General features: G+C 46.4%; 1 long non-coding RNA gene across 3 annotated transcripts in view; it reads right to left on the bottom strand.

Annotated features, from left to right (window-relative positions):
- LOC142488498 (uncharacterized) overlaps positions 1-10955 on the bottom strand; it is a 37749-nt gene extending 26794 nt beyond the window's left edge. For all 3 annotated transcript variants that reach the window (XR_012799443.1, XR_012799445.1, XR_012799444.1), the window contains exon 1: positions 10287-10955. This is a non-coding gene — a long non-coding RNA (uncharacterized LOC142488498). The remainder of the gene's footprint in view (positions 1-10286) is intronic.
- Positions 10956-13929: the final 2974 nt, after the last annotated feature.

Raw genomic sequence — 13929 nt, 5'->3', positions numbered from 1 at the left:
ATGAATTTGAAATATTTCCTTGATATAAATATCTGCCAAGGTGGCAGAGTTAGGAAGACCCTTGAGAGGAATGAAATGGGCCTGTTTAGAAAACCTATCCACAATAACGAGAATAGTATTAATTCCACGATAAACAGGAAGCTCAACAATAAAGTCCATTGAGAGGTGGGTCCATGGTCGGTCCAGAATAGGTAAGGGACGAAGCAGACCAGACAACGGCTTGTTGCGGGCGGACTTATTTCGAGCACAGATAGAACAGGGGTTGATGAATTCCTTGATATCCTTAGACATATTAGGTCACCAAATGGTGTGTCTGATCAAATCGACAGTCCTCTTTGTACCCAGGTGACCGGCCAACATAGAGGAATGAAAAATGTAAGAACCTTGTAGCCGATCAAATAATTCTGAGATGAGTGGCAAGGGGTAACGATTCTTCAGGGTTATTTTGTTAAGACCCCTATAGTCTATGCATGGACGGAGTGAACCATCTTTCTTCTTAAGAAAAAAGAACCCAGTCCCAGCTGGGGAGGAAGAAGCTCTAATGAACCACTCCTTACGACAGGTAAGGAGGGAACACGTCGCAAAGGACGTGTTCCCCGATTCCTTACATAGTATAATTAAAGTCAGGTATAGACATTTAGAAGGGATTAACACAATGTGCCTTAGCCCTATATGAACAGTCTGGCAGGTCAATGCTTGTGTGACCGGCCAACCGGGAAAATAAGGGGTTAATATGTACAGTGCAGCCCAATGTAGCAGCCGGACACCTCAGTGCATTATTGTGCAATTGTAAACTATTCACAGGAGGGACCCATTTCAGGGCGGGAACATGACATGATGTCTGAGAAGACTTCTTTTCCTTAACCCTTCAATCCCGTAGTACAATTTCACCCCACCTCCTCCTTCCTTTTCCTCCTTTTCTCCCCCAAATAAACCACAATACAACCACGTTTTGTGGAAACCGACCACAACATTTATTCTAACAAGGATTTTATATACCTATATTACCTTATGCCTGACACCAGCTGTATCAGCTCGGTGGGCTCGTCCCCTATACCACCTACCAGTTAACCACCACCTACTGGCACCTAGCCAGTAACTGAACCCACCAATATCACCATACCCATAAGTGTGGGTACCAAAGTCCTCCCCAGGTATCCCTACCACAGCCAAACACCTATTAAATATCTGCCAAAATTGAAATGTAGACATACAAATTCTATCTACATACCTTAATAGAGGGCCTGCACTAAACAGCCTTCCTTCCAAATACTACCCAGTTACCACAACTAGGCAAATGTTTTTGCCTCTCCACCTATTCAATTTCACTTTCAAACCCTTACCAACCTGATCCGTCTTTGACTTTCAAATAGTAAAAGTCACTCAATCTTCTATAGCTCAAAATCTTCCCTTAAAATCCCCCCTTGCTCTTTTATTTGGGCTCACCAATTCCCCAATTCTCATTGCCCCAAAAAAGGCTTGATCTGTCACTCCAGTCCACCCAGGGACCAGAGATGCTTATAAACTGTCAACTATTTGGAACAATTCTAAGATTTGAACAATGTTTTCCCATGCCTCCGGCCAAGCTTCTTAACGTCCCTTCAGGTAAGCACCAAAACCCTTAGTTCCAGCTGCATCCACAGTATGAACAGCTGCAACACCGAGATCACTACTGTGCAATACTGCCAGTAAGGCCTTCCATTGTACTTGTTCAGAAATGCCAGACCCCCAAATCTTCTTTTAGATTATTTTTCAAATGAATGAAATAATGAAATGAAAAGCCTTTTTCACACCTGTTGTTGCTGTCACCAAACGTTTACAGAAAACCCTACTAACCGGCATTGTCCTACAAGCAAAATTCAATCACCCAAGCAGCAATTGCACCTGCCTGAGGGTAACTTTACTGGTCTCCTGCACGTCCGCCAACACCTCCTTCAATACCTTGAATATATCTGCTGGAAACCTAAAAACCTTTACTTCTGTGTCAATTTCAATGGCCAAAACTGTCAAAACCACTGAAGGCCCAAAATTGCCTGCCACTTGAAAGTACAATAGTCAACAACCTATAAACTAGAATCCGTGGAATGATAAACAAAAAAATCATCCAAATAATGTAATACGAAACTGCTGCCTGCTTCCCATCTAACCACCCATTCCACAAACTAACTAAATGTTTTGAAATAAGATCAAGAAATAGAACAGCCCATAGGCAAACACATATCCACATAATAACTACTGTACTACAGTAACAAACTGGCCACTCAACAAATAAAAGCATTCCAGATGAACTTGCAATAACCTGAATAAGCCAATTCAATAGCTGTCTTTGCAAGAATGCCCCTTTTCCCGCTGCTCTCACTGGCTCCAATGTCTGATCCAACAAAGTGTACTAAACTGAACTCAATCCAGTATCTATGTAGTAAAACTTGTAAGACATGTAACACTATCCAGCTCCCTTGATGACTGAATATGGTCCTATAGTATTCCCCCTCATGATGTAGAGACCCAGATTCAGGCATCTATGTCATCCAGGTGGTTGGACAGATCAGAGACTGCTTATCATCTTCAGAGCTGCTGGGTTGGCACACAGAGACATGGACAGAGATGGAGACACCTGCTGAAACCCTGATACCCGCATATATCTTATACACCTCCAAATAACGTCCAGATACCAAAATAAATTTGCACATTTACTTGATGTTTTCTATCCGTGTTAAAATTGCATACGACTGTAGCCAATTTCCAAGCGTCTCACTGACAGGTTTATTATCATCTTCCCTTATTTCCTCCCCTTTATTTTCTGCTTTAAACCGCAGGTGCCGTTAGACCGGTAATAACACTAAAATATCCACGTAATCGCCTTTCCAAATAATCTCGTTTGTTACTGCCGGCAAATGTAAACCTAAAGGGCTCCCTGACTATACGTATGTTTCCTTAAGTGCTGCCTCTGACCCTGCAGCCACCGACTGTCCTGACACCCCCACACTCACGGCTGCTTCCACCACACTCCCCTCCGATGTGGTGCTTGCCCTGCCTTGCACCGGAACCATCACCGCCCCCAACACTAACAGGCAAGGCCCACCCTGCAACCGTCGCATTCACCACTCCCCTTGCTCTGCAGGTTCCCCTCGTGTCCTACTCACCTGCGCTCGCTTGCCCTCATGCTGGTCACTCCATACCAACAGCATCCCTCTTTGTGTTCCCAGCCATGCTTCCTGCTGCTCTTCTGTCTCTATTCTCTCCTGCAGCTCCTCCACGCCAGTGCAGCCGCCCCCACGGACTCCATCTTGCCCCCTAGGTAATGCACCATGTGGTCTAATCCTCCTTCCTAATATGACCTTCCCGAAGGCCCACCATCTTGGTGGGCTCCAGTGTCGTCACAGGGTCTTCCTTCTCAGTGCAGCCACAGATGTGTCCCACTAGACCCCCTCTCTCTTCCTCGGCTGCGTTACATGATCGGCTCCTCTGCTCTACCACCCCGCTCCCTCACCTCCACGTTGCTTCTTGGCAGTTACGACTTGCCTCAAGTGCACATGCCCGGGTCACTGTCACAGCTGCTCTATTCGCTCTTCTCCCCACACAGCTGGATCCATTCCTCAGGCAACACATTTCTCCTGGCCCCCCTGAAGAGGTACTAGGCTAAGCCTCTATGGAGGTCTTGCCATCCTAGGCTTAAGTATAGTAGTGGGGGAGCTAGTAGCCTAGGGGGTTTCTGGATCTGGCTCCTCACTAACCAATTATCTTACTTTTTCCCAGTCAATCGTCTCCTCACTGCCCCACTTATTATCTCAAATTCTGTATAAGTACATCAATATCCCCCTGCAACCCACTACTGCTAGCCATGCTGTCACTCTGGGCCTGTTGTGACACAAGGTAAGATTTTGTCACGTTCTCTCCAACTGCCTGTAACGCTTGCACTGCCCACGAGCAAGACAGGACCCCGGTACTGAGGTGAGGAAGTAGTAAATCATGCACCCACAGCAGCAGAAGTGTGCCTGGCAGGCGGATTGTTAAACGTAGCAGGGTCTGGGTTGGAGAGAGTGGGTACTTGCCGAGGTCTTGGAATGGAGAGTTCAGAATAGTCAAGTCCGTTAGCCGTAGTCTGGGGTTTGGAGGTCAGAATCGTGGAAGTCCGTATAGCCGTGGTCTGGGGTTGGAGAGGTTAGAATCGTGGAGGTCTGTATAGCCGTGGTCTGGGTTGGAGATATCCGCAAGGTTAAGAGTAAGCCGGGGTCAGTATCCAGAGAGATTCCAAGGTCAAGCCAGGTCGGTACACGAAGGGTTAAGTGCAAGCAAAACACAGGACAAGGAGCAGGGCACAACGGACATAGGAGCTCAAGGCTACAAGAAGTTATGCTTAGCAAGGTATGAGAGGAACTGTAGGGTTTAAGTAGCACACAGGAACTAGTAGCAAGGGAGGCGGAGCAGAGGCGCGGCCTCCACAGAGGCAAGGCTTGGCTGCAGGAGACAAGTGGGCTAAATGAATACTTGCCACGCAGCTGGGGAGCGGTACACTATGTCACGCGTGCACGCCACGCGCAAGGGAAGCGCCGCGCAACCAAGGGGGCGGAGCCACGTTCTGTGACACACTAGAAGAGCTGCGCATGCGTGCGCTGGTTCCAGAGCGGAGGTCTGAGATAAAACAGGTAAGGAGGGAACACGTCGCAAAGGACGTGTTTCCCGATTCCTTACAGGAACCCCCACCCCTTTAGGATTGGCCTAGAAGAGATGAGAAGGCGTGCTGGATGAAATCCGTGATTTATTAAAAAAAACGGTGATTCCTGGGTAGACTCATTTCTGAGTGAGTTATGAGCGAATTCGGCCCATGGAAGTAGTTCCACCCAGTTATCTTGTGCATCAGAAATAAAGCATCGCAGGTATTGCTCTAGTGACTGGTTTGTTCTTTCGGTTTGTCCGTTGGTTTGGGGATGATACCCAGAAGAAAACAGAAGAGAGATCTCCAATCTTTGAGTGAAGGCACGCCAAAATTTCGAGACGAACTGTGACACCCGATCGGACACTATAGAGAGTGGAACTCCATGAAACCGAAATATTTCTTTCAAATCTATGGCAGTACCAGCACTCTCTGTCTCACAGCTAAAGACACTGAAAAATACAAGTGTAATGAATGCGAACAATTTTAATAACACTAGTAATAAACTGAAATCGTAGCAATAATAGCCAATGTGTAAATAAGACAATAAGTGTCACCATGGGAGAAGTCACAATGTAAGGGGTGGGGGGGAAAGAAGGAGAAGAGGAAAAAACATGAAACATAAGGAAAACCACAATATGGAGAAAAGAAAGCAAACTAGGGTGGCGACGTTTCGAGGGATTACCTCTTCATCTGGCCCATTCCTCCTGGTCCTAAAGGGTCCCAGAGGTACTTCCCTAAGCCTTCCCTCTCCAATAACCAGTATGCCCACACACCACTGAAAAAAACTATTGCTCATAAGCTGTAGATAGGACACAGTTCGTATGGAGATATCAGACATCCAAAACAGTTAATGAAATAGGGAAACCCTCTGTCCTCTGCTCCTCGTGCTCTGTGGAGTGCTTTGATATAAATATCTGCCAAGGTGGCAGAGTTAGGAAGGCCCTTGAGAGGAATGAAATGGGCCTGTTTGGAAAACCTATCAACAATAACGAGAATAGTATTCATCCCACGAGAAACAGGAAGCTCAACAATAAAGTCCATTGAGAGGTCGGTCCACGGTCGGTCCGGAATGGGTAAGGGACGAAGCAGACCAGACGGCTTGTTGCGGGCGGACTTATTTCGAGCACAGATGGAACAGGAGTTGATGAATTCCTTGATATCCTTAAACATATTAGGCCACCAAAAAGTGCATCTGATCAAATCGGAAGTCCTCTTTGTACCTGGGTGACCGGCAGACCTAGAGGAATGACCTTTAAGAAATGGGGGAACACTTCATCTGCGACATGTTCCCTCCATACCTGTTGTCTCACAGTCCTCTACTCTGGCACCAGCGCAAACGCAGCTCTTCTAGAGTGCCATGGAGCTTAGCTCCGCCCCCTTGGGCACGTTGCGGTTCTGTCACGCGCGGCGCGCTCACACGTGACGTCGTGCACCACTCCCAAGCTGTGTGGCAAGTATTTACAGCCCACTTGTCTCCTGCAACCAATCCTTGCCTCCGCGGAGGACGCGCCTCCATTCCGCCTCTCGTGACTGGTTCCTGTGTGCTTTAAATATCATGCAGTTCCTGTCTTACGTTGCTGAGCATAACTAGTTGTAACTTTGTGTTTCCACGTCTGTTGTGCACTGCTCCCTGTCTTGTGCTTCTCTCTACAGTTAACCCTTCGTGTACCGACCCGGCTTGTACTTGGAAACTGCTGTGGATACTGACCCTGGCTTACCCTCGACTGCTGATTTCTCCAACCCTGACCACGGCTACACGGACTACCACTATTCTGACCTCTCCAACCCCAGACCACAGCTATATGGACTTTGACCATTTTAATCTCTCCAACCCAAGACCTTGGCAAGTATCTGGACTAACCCACTCTCTCCAACCCAGACCCGGCTACATTGACAATCCACCTGCCAGGCACAATCCTGATGCTGTGGGTACGTGGTTCAATACTTCACCACCTCAGTACCGTTGTCCTGTCTTGCTCTTGGGCAGCACAAGCGTTACCGTATGCTCAGCCAAACAAACATGGATCCCCCTGAGGTGGGCTAAGCCCTGTCTTCTATCTCTGAGCATTTTCAATATTTAGACAACCAGATTGCTTCCCTGACTCAAAATCTGGCAACTGTTTCTCTCAACCAATCTCAATCCTGAATTGTTAGGCCTGCTACTGTGTCAGTCTCTTCCCCTGAAGACTCTATCTCTCTCTCTCGAGTCACGTCTCCCCACTCCCAATCGCTATGCAGGAGATCCCAACGGATGCCGAGGCTTCCTCAACCAATGTAACATACAGTTTGAGTTAACTCCTTCTCGCTTTTTTTTTTGATAGATCTAAGGTGGTGTATATTATTGTTTTATTAACCAGAGATGCATTGGCATGGGCATCCCCCATCTGGGAGCAGAGACCGGAGCTTGTCCAGGATTTCCCACGATTCAAGAAGGAATGTAAGCAGGTCTTCGATACCCCTGGCCATAGGATTACTGCTGCTTCTTCATTGTTCCACATTTCACAGGGTCACAGATCGGTTGCGAGATACGCTCTGGAATTTCGGACCATCGCAGCAGAGACGGGCTGGAACGATGAGGCTTTATCTGCAGATTTCTTGCAAGGTCTCTCCGAGACATTAAAGAATGAATTAGCCACTCATGAAAGACCCACGATGCTGGAGGATCTTATGGCCATATGTATTCGAGTGGATCAACGCCTTCAAGAAAGGAGGCTTGAACGCCATCACTCACGTTCTTTCACACCAACTGCTCTTAACCCCAGTCTATGTCATCCCACTTTCCCAGCTCTTGAGGCTCTGGAACCAATTAGGAAGTCACCAGCTCTCCCCTTCAGAGAAACAACGTCGGAGAACTGGAGGATTATGCCTTTACTGCGGCCTGTCGGGTCATCTGGTGCTTCACTGTCCCACGAAGCCGGGAAACGCCAACACCCAATTAGGTACAAGGGGGTCTAATTGGGTACCATTTCCTCTTCCCCTTCTATTAAGAGAGGTCTTCCTACCAGGGTTATGCTGTCTATCTTCCTTGAGGGTCCTGGCTTCCTAGTTCCTGCTTCTGCCTTAATCGACGCCGGGTCTGGGTGAAATTTTGTGGATCACGATTTCGCTACCAAACACAAGATTCCTATGATCAAGAAATCAATACCGGTGGGTTTAGAGGCAAATCGACGGACGTCCCCTTCAGCCAGCCTTCATTTCATTAGAGACTCCTACGCTTATTCTTTCCACTACCTACGGTCACAAGGAGCAGATCTCACTGGATGTTATCCATTCACCTTCTGTACAGGTAATTCTGGGCCTTCCTTGGCTCCAACAACACAATCCACTTATAGACTGGACAGACAAGAGACCTAAACAATGGGGAATTACTTCTGAAGTATCTGGTATCCTTGGTACAAATTATCGCTGGAGTAGAGACCAGTACTCCTGCCAAACCCACGCTTCCTGAAGTATATGCAGATTTCATCAATGTTTTTGCTAAGGTCCGTTCTGAAATCATTCCTCCTCGCCTCGTCCTTATGACTGCCCCATTGATCATCTGCCCGGTGCCATTCTTCCTAAAGGTATGTCTGAATATATTCAGGAGAATTTTAAGAGAAGGTTCATTAGAGCTTCATCCTCCCCAACCGGGGATGGGTTCTTTTTTGTTAAGAAGGATGGTTCACTCCGTCAATGCATAGACTATAGGGGCCTTAATAAAATAACCCTGAAGAATCCTTACCCCTTGCCACTCATTTCAGAATTGTTTGATTGTCTACATGGTTCTTCCATTTTTTTCTAAACTTGATCTTCGTGGGGCTTACAATCTTATACGTATTCTACAAGGGGACAAATGGAAAACGGCCTTCAATACGAGAGACGGCCATTACAAATATTTGGTCATGCCGTTCAGGCTCCGTAACGCCCCAGCAGTTTTTCAAGAATTCGAAAATAATATATTTTCCTTTTACCTTATCTGAACCAGGTAGTCCCCTGGATCTGTACAGTGGCTCTCCAAGCTCCCCCCCTCTCCCCCATTCCCCCCACAATTGCAGTATTAGCAAGGATTAGTAAGGAAAGATAAAGATTGCTGTGGGGTCACCCAAAAGAAGTTTATCCGAAATGCTACATTTTTATAAAACTTCTTTTAACATACATGGCAGCAGCTAGATCATCTTCCACAATTGGATATGTGCTCTTTTCTCCACCTTAAATCAACAACCAATTCAATGTGCGCATCAAGTGTGTTTGTGTTTTTAATGTTGGCTGTGTTAAATCCACACAACAGGCAGATTCAATAGCCTTTGATACTGGTTCACGTCAATGGCAGTTAATGCAGGATCGCAGTGCTATAACCCGTAATGATGATACGGGGCAAACCAAGGCAATCATCCCCTAATCAATATGCTGTTAGATCATCTTCCTGTTGCTCTGGAAGAGTTCCGTACCACTATTTGGGTGAAGCTGAAATCTTCCAAAGCAAGGGCAGGATGGCTTCACAGCATGTTAAATATAATAGTTATATTTAATGGGCAGATCTTTGAAGGGTACATTTTAAATCCTAGTCTTCTTATCAATAAAAGGATCTAATTTACATTTTTGAATGCCCCATACTTTTTTTCTATGCCATTTCCATGCCATTTTTTTAACACATTTTTTTTTTTTTTTGCATTAATGTTGTCCATTGATGTTGCACCCTGTTGGGAGGTCAAGAAAATTATACCCCTACAGTGATTTGTGCCGGTTTGCTCTAGAAGACATATAGCGTTGAAAACCAGTGGCACAAAGAGAATGAGCTTTTCATAAATGTGTTTATTAGGCAGCCTTTCATACTGACCAATTCTATAATTACACCCTGACCGTGCTACTCTTTTATGCTAGGAACATCAAGCAGCCTTAGGAATAAACATTCAGCTTAAGGCTTGAAAGCAAAATGTATGTTTGCCTTAATTTCTGGAATAAAAAAAAAAATGTAGACATATACACAAGTATTTTTTTTATAAATCACATTGCATATTAATTAACATATATTTAATATTTATAAATAACTAAATAATTTTATGCGGTTTCTCTTTTGTGTTTATGGAAAAAATCTTGTAAACATTGGCCTGAGAGAAAAACTGTGACATTATTTTTTTAGGAAACATGTTACCTATGAATAAATATATACATTTTAATTTCTGGGTTCTTTGGTTAAAGAAATAAAAAAGGGTGAGGGAATATAATCCTCAACATACTCCTCAAATCCCTATGTCAACATGTTTAACACAGGAACACTGTTTCCTTGTTGGATTATATTAAATGAGGTCGGTGGTCAAAGTGACAAAAAATAAATGGCAAAGTACCTGATTTCAGAAAATTAATTACATTTCAAGTGTCTATAGTACTGTATGTACAGTATCAACATAAAGAAAAATGCGTTTTGACTTCATGCTCCATTTTCATTGGGATAAAGCTGCACTATATGTTTGAACAGATTCTAACATTTGTAAATCAGAATTTCTTGACATGAGGAAGAGAGGAAAACTCTCGAAAGCTTGTCTTCTAATATCAATTGTTAGTCCTATAGCCCCTACTCCCCCTCCCAATCGCAGATCGGGCACCCTAAGGTGTTCTGGGGTCTGGCTATGTGTCTCTGTGTGGTGCATACCTGCTGGCAACAGGAGGGCCTGAGTCTCCCGCGATGACAAGGGGGATAACAGGAACAGGTTACTGGGGTGGATGCCTTCGTTCTGGTTCAATGGTGCAGCGCCTCCATCTATAGTAAGCCCCAGGAATGCGGGGTGGAATCCTTACCACTGAGTTTCCCACACAGGGATGAGAGATTCCAGTCTCACACAAGGTTTGTCTTTAAAAGCAGCAGTCTTTATTCTCCAGGGCAGCAGCTGCAGCCGACAGGTACAGTTTATACACCATCCACTCTGTTTTCCCTTGATGGTCCTCCCTGCCACCACTCTGGATCAAGGGCATCCAGAGTGGGGCTAACTCTTCCCTCACCCCCTAAGCAGGATGAGAGGTACTCGGTCCACCTCACTAAACTATAGTTGGATCAGCTCTACTCATGAGCTGATAACTCCACTCCTCCAACTCTATCACTTAACTTCTAACTCAATACTACCACACTTCTAACTGTCACTAAATAGGAAGTGACACTTCTTTATGTAACCTCCAGTAGGCACCGCCCCTGCATCTCTTGATTGGACACAGGGTCACATGACCTACCTTCACTTACACAACCCAGTGTCATAAGCGGGGAAAACCCATGTCAACTCCTGGCAATCTGCCCTTAGCAGAGTTTACACACAGGAGGAGGATAGAACTATAGCCCTATTTCTTTCTTATTAAAAAAAGGTATCACCTGATACTGAAATACTCATTTACTCTGCACTATCACAGCTATTTCTACTTAATTCATAACATCTGATGCAGAATTTTAAACGTATGCCACTTCAGATGTGGAGGATTGTTTGGGGCAAATAAAAGGCAAAGGAAGTGGGGCAGAGAGACTCAGATACATCCCATTATAATCAGTGTATAATGTAACTCCTCCCCAACCGCTCTCACTGACAACACCCATAGAGAAAGCTAGGGCTAGACCAGGAAATTATTTAAAGAAGCATTGCCTTTAAAAACAAAACATTTTATATCCCTGCTACGTGGGAAGCAAGAGGTCTCTGGAGCTCTACCATGTTCCTTTCAATTCAAGGGACCCCCTGCTCATTGCGATACTTACATCGGAAGATGATGCCAGTTTGTCACTGCATCAATCCCGCATCACTCGGGACCAATAGGAAGCTGCAATGGATAACATTGCAGCTTCATATAGACCAGTAGGACCTTTAAATAGACATTGTCTGTGCCCAGCTGGGCCTTTCGATGTATATAGATCGGGAAGCAGGCGGTACCCAGAGCTGAAATCAATGTGATTTAGCTCTGAGACACCTACAGTACTTCACACCTAGTCAAAAAAAAAAAAGAAACATTGGGGAAAAAGCTTATTGCACTATTTTTTTTTAGAAATAATTATACAATATTTTCTGCTGACCTATGTAACTGTAATATAGCTTCAGTATAACTCTATACTCCATCTCTTCCGTGGCTTATCAACTGCTGAACATTAAAGGCCATACAGTATTTACTATGCAGTCTTTTACCATAAGGCATCTTCCAATACGTGAAAAATTCTTACAACCCATCCAAGTCAATGTGCAGCGTCTTCCAGCACCCAAAGGTATCTTATGGCAGAAGACTGCATAGTATATGTAGCCAGGTCACCTGATGGCTACTATTCTGCACTTGGGCTGACAATAAACCCTGGTACATTCAGGTTGCCAGTAGTTGCTATGGGGTTTTCCCCCTCCGAGGAGCTGCACTTGATTGACAGCGGGAGGCGGTGACATCAGGCCTGGGCATGACCAATCATGAGCCAGACCTGGTGTTCTCCTATTGGCAGTACTTAAAGGCAGGACCGCCCTTCCCCCACTGAAGAAGGCAGGTCACACAATAGGAAGCTGTCATGGTTGTGCTCGCCACAAACCTGGGTCGGACCGCGTGGCTGAGGTGGGGTTGTAAAAGCTCCGACCTTAGACCGCGCAGGCTGATACGGATTGCGCAGTTCGTAGTCGTACATAGCAGGGTCGGGACTGGAGAAGGCAGCATCATCAGTGGACAAGCCATGGTCAGGACTGGAGAGATCAGGATAAACGTTATTCAAGCAGGAGTTCGGCAACAGGTAATCAGAAGTTCCCCGCTTCAACTTAGGAGCGTGAGCGCGGGCGTGGGTTCTGCGCGTGCGGCGACCATGGCCCATGGTACTGGTCTCAGGAAGGGATAGGCAGATCGGAGTGGGCACACCGCCAGGCAGCACTGGTAAACCAGTGCTTCAGCGCAAGAGTCCAGAGCGGGCCTGTGCAAGGAGAGAGAGAGCTACAGACCTCAGGACTCGTAGACCGGCCTCTTCAAGGAAGGACAACAGGCGTCAGGAAACTGGAAGCTGAAGTACGCACTGGAGAATCCTCCGCTTCAGCACAGAAACCCGGACACGGCCTCTGCAATGGAGAATGAGCCGCAGGCCCCAGGTACCAGTAGATACGCTCTGCTGTGGAAGGATAACAGACCTCAGGAAACAGGGAGCTGAAGTCAACACTGGAGAGACCCCCGCTTCAGCACAGGAGACAGGAACAGGCCGCTGCGTGCAACTAGCAGCCGGCATCAGGAAACAGGGATCTGAAGTTAACATGAAGAGTACTCTGCTTCAGCACAGGAGACAAGAACAGGCCGCTGCGTGCGACTAGCAGCCCGCCTCAGGAAACAGAGATCTGAAGTTAACATGAAGAGTACTCCGCTTCAGCACAGGAGACAGGAACAGGCCGCTGCATGAGACTAGCAGCCGGCCTCAGGAAACAGGGATCTGAAGTTAACATGAAGAGTACTCCGCTTTAGCACAGGAGACAGGAACAGACTTCTGCGTGAACTAGGGAATAGAACTAGAGAGATTAGTACACAACAGAGCCAAGCCTTAGGGCTTTTGGCAGAACACTTGTGACATCCAGGAAGGACTATGCTCGGCAGGGAGCATTGTGGGAAGGCTGTCTTTAAAGGTCAGTGAACCAATAGCAGAAGGGGCGTGTGACAGCATTGCATTGAGTGAACCCAGGGTGAAGCTGCAGCAAACATCAGGAGCAGTGATCCAGGGCTGCACATGTCTCTAAGGCAAGGCAAACAGCAAACTAAGGTGCGGATCCGTTACAGTGCCCCCCCCCCCTTCACGTGAAACCTCTAGGAGAACAAGACCACTCATAGAGTTGGAGGACCTGGAATTGTTCCTGAACTGTTTAGGATTGGGGGTAGAGTCGTGGTCCAGAGACTCGTGGGCACTCCTTTGCGTACCCCCACTCCCCAGTGAGAACTGCGGCCAGACAGGGCCATCCATGGGTCTCGGGGACATTGAGTTGTTCCTAAAGTTTTTTAGGCAGAAAGGAGATCCGTAAATGAGCAGTTCCTTGGTGAGTACTGTTCTAGGATATGAGAGTGGTGGTAGAGACAACATTGGTACATGGCTCGCCACGCGAAATGGCTTGGGAATCCAGGGCTGTGAAGAACTAGGGGTTTCCGGAGCAGAAACGGCAGAAGAACCCCCACTGGGAGCCCAGTCTTTAGTAATGGGACCAGAGTTCAGGATAAGCGGCATCGATAGTTGATCGAATATACCAGTGCGACCTTCAGGACAGACAAAGTCTTGGCTGACCTCTGCATGTAGAAATTTGAGATGGTTTTCTCCTCCAGAGGTCTCC

Source organism: Ascaphus truei, chromosome 2 (genome assembly GCF_040206685.1).
Source record: "Ascaphus truei isolate aAscTru1 chromosome 2, aAscTru1.hap1, whole genome shotgun sequence".
Taxonomy (NCBI): Eukaryota; Metazoa; Chordata; class Amphibia; order Anura; family Ascaphidae; genus Ascaphus; species Ascaphus truei.
The sequence above is the reverse complement of the archived record's forward strand: the minus strand, read 5'-3'. Positions and strand labels throughout refer to the sequence as shown.